The sequence below is a fragment of the Lutra lutra genome, chromosome 5 (assembly GCF_902655055.1).
Source record: "Lutra lutra chromosome 5, mLutLut1.2, whole genome shotgun sequence".
NCBI classification, from domain to species: Eukaryota; Metazoa; Chordata; class Mammalia; order Carnivora; family Mustelidae; genus Lutra; species Lutra lutra.
Genome location: NC_062282.1, coordinates 132,735,623 through 132,741,622, shown reverse-complemented (window position 1 = coordinate 132,741,622; position 6,000 = coordinate 132,735,623). Strand labels below are relative to the sequence as shown.

The 6,000-nt window shown below is 38.5% G+C and overlaps 1 protein-coding gene across 1 annotated transcript in view; it reads left to right on the top strand.

The window, feature by feature from the left end:
• Positions 1-345: 345 nt before the first annotated feature.
• Positions 346-6,000, top strand: part of PJA2 (praja ring finger ubiquitin ligase 2) — a 77,829-nt gene continuing 72,174 nt past the window's right edge. Inside the window, exon 1 of the mRNA XM_047729805.1 lies at positions 346-493. The gene's annotated coding sequence lies outside the window, so the exon portion shown is untranslated. The remainder of the gene's footprint in view (positions 494-6,000) is intronic.

The window sequence follows — 6,000 nt, the reverse complement described above, 5'->3', positions numbered from 1 at the left end:
CCCAGCACGATGCCCCGCCCCCTCCCCGAACGTCGCAGTGCTGCAGGGAAAGGAGGTGGACCCAGACGGGGACCCGGTTGGGGGGAGTGTAGCTTCATCCTTCCGCTCTTCTGCCAATCGGTGGAATCCTTCTGAGCCAGAAGGGGTCCGGAGAGTAGACACAGTCCCAGTATATTTCCCTTTTTCTGCCACGTCCCAACCATTGACGTGAGCCCACTCCTCGGGTTCCGATTGGATAGGTGGATTTTTCCCGCAGAGGTCCTTTGAGTCTATTGGTCGGTGCTGTTCGAGGGCGGGGCTTGCATGTCCTCCTCCTTCGCCTCTACCGCGGCGCTAGGGGCGGGACGCGCCGCGGACGCCGCCTCTGCTTCCGCCGCCGCTGCCGCCTGTAGCTGCGCGTTCGGCGGGGGAGGAGTCGGAGGCGGAGAAGAAGGCGGTGGTGGCGGCTGGAGGATCGAGCGCTGTTCTCGCTCCGGAGCCGCTGCACGGTTCGGTGAGGGGATTTTTTTTTTTTTTTTTTAATCTAGCTTGTTCTGATGTCAGGAATGTGAGGGTCGGGACGAGGAAATTGCTGCCTTCCCCCCCTCCATTTCTTAATTTCTCTCCTCGAGAAGGAGCAGGCCCGCTGCGCCGGCCATGGTGGGTGGGGTTGATGGCTGTGAGAGGCCTTCTTCGCGTCCTGGGCCGGGTCCAACCCAGACCTGAGGCCGCGCTCGAGTCCGTGGCCGCTGGGCCCGCACACCCCAACGAATGGCATCGATTGATCTGGGGGTCTCCACCGGCCGCTGTTCCCCGCTGCCTCTTCTGCTGTCCTTGGTGCCGTGGCCAAGGACCCCGCTGCCTTTCTCCCGACACTGGCGGCTGTATGAGTGTGCCCCCACCAAAGCCTCACAGCCGCCTTCTCAGCCCATTTCCAGTCATCCCGCATAGAGCTGAGCCATCTTACGCCACAGGCCTGCAGCCCCCGTCCCCCGAGAAACCTTCCGCTGTGGCCGCTCTCTTGGCCGTATTTGCATTTTTTCCGATTGTCACCGAGCCTCGGGCACGCGGACACCCAGTTCAAACCATAGCAGTCGTTCTCCCGATATTAGCACCATTCCATCAATGCTGGTGCCAGTTAGCGATGTCAGGTCAGAGCACTCTAGTACGTCTGCCTTCAGTTTCGGCCTCCCTCAGATTACTGCCTGTTAAACATTTTGCGCATATTCAAAATGGTGAGTTTAAAGTCGCCCAGACCAAGTTGCCAAAAAAAAAAAAAAAAAAAAAAAAAAAAAAAAAAAAAGGGAGGAGGTAAATACCCTTTTTGCAAGGAGGAGGAATAATCTATTTAGGAGATTTCCCTCTCCAGGCATAAAAAATTTTTGCGTATGGATGGACGCTGCTTTGAGTCTGGTGGTTCTGTGAAGTTTACGATTTAAAAAAAAAAAAAGGCTTACTGTATTCTTATTTTTATCATGACCTATTTGGTCAGTTAAATTTCCTTAAAATGGCAGTCACCTGTGCTGAACACTATAGATCATTTGAAGAGTATGTAAATAAATACGAAGATAACAAATAAACGTTTTAACTGTTTTTTTTTTTTGAGAGTTTTTTGTCTCCTAGAATTCATGTCATTTTTATATGAAGTAAGTTTAAGTTTTGAAAATTAACCACAGACGTGCAGGCGTGATGTAAAATTGAACAATATAGAAAAAGGACTATTAGGTAAAATGTGAACATTTCTCATCCTCCAGTCTTAATTCAGTGTCTGAAGTTAACCATTTACTGTGCATCTTTATAAATGCGTTTTTAAGCACAAATATGAAGTTGGATTTTGTGGGGGAGGGGGCGCGGAGGAATACCAAACACATTGGTATATCACTTGTTTCTCTTGTTTGTATGTCTTGCACATCTTTATTATGTATAGGTTTCTCTGATACTTTATAAAGGTTAAGTAGGATTTCATTAGTTTGAATGAGAGCTGTAATTATTTAACCTATTGAAAGACATTTAATTAGTTTCTTTTTGCTATGACGAGTAATGCTTTATTTGAAGTCAACATTAGATTTTATTAGTTTTAATTACAAATTTTAAATCTTAAAAAATTTTTAAGGAAATTGGAGGAATGTAAGGTGAAAAGTGCAGCTCTCACTTCCCCCTTGTAGTCCTACCTTTATTTTAAAAGTCGACTGTTAGGAAAACTTCCTCTGATTATTTCTGGAGCATGGATTCCTGCAAATGGAATTGCTGGGTTAAATGTTATGCATATTTTAAATTTTGATAACCATTTCTCCCTCTTTTCAGAATTATTCTTGACTGTTTCTTATACATTCTCCAGATAAACTTTAGACTCAACTTAGAAGTTAAAAAAAAAAAAAAAAACCTTTGGTTTTTTGAGTGATGTTACATTGAAATTTTAGATTAATTTGGGGCGAACTGACCTGTATGATACTCAGTCTCTCCCCTCATTGCTGTATGCATATATGGTATGTCTTTCGCTTTTATTCACATCTTGCTTTATATTATTTGGTAGAGTTTTATAGCTTGTTTTTTTTTTCCCCCCTCCCCCATACGTGTGGCATTCCTTCCTAGTATTCCTAGCTATCTTTTGATTTCCTCTAGTGGATGGAAACTTTCAGTGACATTTTCTCTCTCACTCTTTCTGGTTATAGGAAAACTTTTGGATTTTTTTCTGTTTATCATGTATCTGATCACTTGAGCTGATAATTATCTGAAAGTATTCACAGCTTTCTGGCTTACTTTTCATATTTTATAACTTAAGTGTTTTCCTCATTGCTTTGGCTAGTATACTTCCTATATAATTTTGAAGAATAGCAGTGATAGCTAAAAATGTGTTGTTTCTGACTTCGAGAGAATGCTTCTGATGTTTTAGCATCAGGTATGGTGTTTTCTGAAACTTTCTGGTAAATGGAGAATACTAAAATATTTTCTGTTCTTGGCTTTCCAAAATGATTTTTGTTCTCTTTTATTTCTGATGACATTTTTAAAAACTATCAGTGGATGTTGAATTTTATTGATGTTTTTGACTTTTTAGTGGTTATATAAGGGCATCACCAATATTCCCTGGTTAATATTTTCCCAAAGAGGTCCATTTTAAAGACTCAACTTTATAGAGGATAATTTAGATACAATAAAATGTGTTTTTAAAATACACAGTTCAGTATCTTTTGACAGATATGTACATCCCTGTTACGACCACCACATTCAAGAGTAGAATGTTTTCATTACCACAGTCAAGAATATCTGTCATTCCCAAAAGTTCCCTTTGCCATGTACAGTAAGTGACATTTATATCCTTCAGCCCCATGAAATCATTGTCCCCTCTCTCTCACTATAATTTGGTTTCATTTGTTCTAGAATTTTATGTACATGGAATTACATGATATGTACTCTTATGCATTTAGCTTTTTTCTCTCAGCATGATGTTTTTGAGAATCATACTTCCTTTTGTGTGTTTAACTGATTCATAAGTTTTTAATTTTGAATAGTAGTCTATGGTGTTGATTTAGTGCCATTTGTTGACCATTTCACCCTATTTATAGATATATAGACTGTTTCCATTTTGGAACAGTCTTTTTAATTTTAGCCCTTCTAGTGAGTATGTAGTAGTATCACGCTATAATTTTAATTTGCATTTATCTGATGATTAATGACACTAAAAATTTGCTCTTGGTCATTTGTATGTCTTCCTTTGCGAAGTATCTGTTCAAATCTTTTGCTCATTTTTAAACATTAAGTTGTTTGTTTCATTGAGTTTTAGTAATTCTTTATATATTTTTGTGTAAGTCCTTTGACCTACACAGACTTGTATGTACACAATGTAGTCTGAGGCTTACCTTTTTGTGTTTCCTAACTTTTCAAATTAGAGGATCTTTTAAATTTTTTTTTAAGATTTTATTTATTTATTTATTTGACAGAGAGAGATCACAAGTAGGCAGAGAGGCAGGCAGAGAGAGAGGAGGAAGCAGGCTCCCTGCTGAGCAGAGAGCCGGATGTGGGGCTCGATCCCAGGACCCTGGGATCATGACCTGAGCTGAAGGCAGAGGCTTTAACCCACTGAGCCACCCAGGTGCCCCGGATCTTTTAATTTTTATTAAATTCAGGGGCACCTGGGTGGCACAGTCCATAAGCGTCCAGTTCTTGAGTTTCAGTTCCAGTTGATATCTCATGGTCATGTGATCCAGCCCCTCACAGGCTCTATCTACACTCAGCTGAAAGTCTGCTGGAGATTCTCTCTCTCCCTCTTCCTCTCGCCCTACAACTTGGGCTCCTCTTTCTCTCTCTCTCAAATAAAATAAATCTTGAAAAAAAAAATTCAGTTCATCAGCCCTCCTTTTATGGTTTGTGTCTGTGTTCTAAGTTTGGTCAATGCAAAGTTATGCAGCTCTCCTCTTAATGTTTTCTTCTACAGGCTTTATAGTTTTAGCTTTTATGACAAGGTGTATTATGCATTTTGGGTTAATTTTTGTATATGGTGTGAGAAGAGTTAAGGCTCATTTTCTCAGTTCTAGCACCATTTGTTAAGAACACTTCTCTTTCCTTATTGAATCAACTTAGTCAAAAATCAATTGACCAAATACAAATGAGTCTATTTGTGGACTAACCCCTTGATCTTTCCACATATCATTTTGCCAATACCACATTGTCATGATTATGTTGTTGCTTTATAGTAAGTCTTGAAATCAGGTAGTGTAAGTCCTTGAACTTTGCTCTTTTTTTTTTTTTTGGAGTATTTACTTTTTTTGTTGTTTTGAAGTTTTTATTTGAATTCTAGTTAGTTAACATATGGTGTAATAATTAGTTTCAGGCATACAGTACTATGGTTTGATGCTTACATACATCACTGGTGTTCATCACAAGTGCACTCCTTAATCCCCATCACCTATTTAACCCATCCCCTCCCCACCTCTCTTCTGGTAGCCATCAGTTTGTTGTCTGTATTTAAGAGTGTTTCTTGGTTTGCTCTCTCTCTTTTTTTTGGTCCCTTTGCTTGTTTGTTTTATTTCTTAAATTCCACATAGGAATGAGATCGTGTGGTATTTGTCTTTCTCTAACTGACTTACTGTTTTTCAAAATCATTCTTGCTATTCTAGTTTCTTTGCTTTTCCATAAAATTCTTTAAAAGTAACTTAGTGGTTTCAGTCTTTCATGATTAAATATATTAGGGCCTTTCATCAAGTTATTATTATATATTAAGTATTATTTTGTATATATTACCATGTTAAGTATACTAGGCCTTTTATCAAGTTAAAGATGTTCTCATTCTGTTCCTTAATGTTGGGAATTTTAATGACGTGGACATTGAATTTTACCATATTTATGGAGATGATCATATGGCTTATCTTCTTTGGTCTATTAATAAGTTGGATTACATTGCTTTATTTTCAGATGTTAAATCAACTTTGCATTCTTTAGATAAACCTCATATGGCCATAATGTATTATCATATTCATAAATTTGTGGATTTGATTTGCTCAGTTCGTTGAGTACTTTTTTGTATTTATGTTCAGGAAGGTTGCTTTTTCATGTGAATTTTTTTTTTTTTTTTTTTTTTTTTGTATTAGGATCATGCTGGTCTTAACAGAGTTTTAAAGTGTTTCTTAACATTTTCTGAAAAATTTCGGATGAGTGGTATTTGTTTCATAAATCTTTGTTAGAGTTTGCAAGCTAACCCATCTGGGTCCGGAGTTTTCTTTTTGAAAGGTTTTAAAGTATTAATTTAATTACTTAAATAGTTTTAAGATGATTAGGGTTATCTGCTTGAAAGCTTTTGGTTTTTGACATGAATCACTTTTACTCACTATGAGTGTTAGTGGTCTTTGTCTTTGAAGGAGTTTGTCTTTCATCTATTCATCTCCATAGAGTTGTTTCTTTATTATCCTTTTAGTGTCTGTAGTTACTATAGTGATGTTTTTTCGTTTATTCTTTATGTTGGCAATGTGTCCTCTCTTGTCTTTATTAGTTTGTGGCGAGGTGTATCAATTTTACTAATTTTTCCAA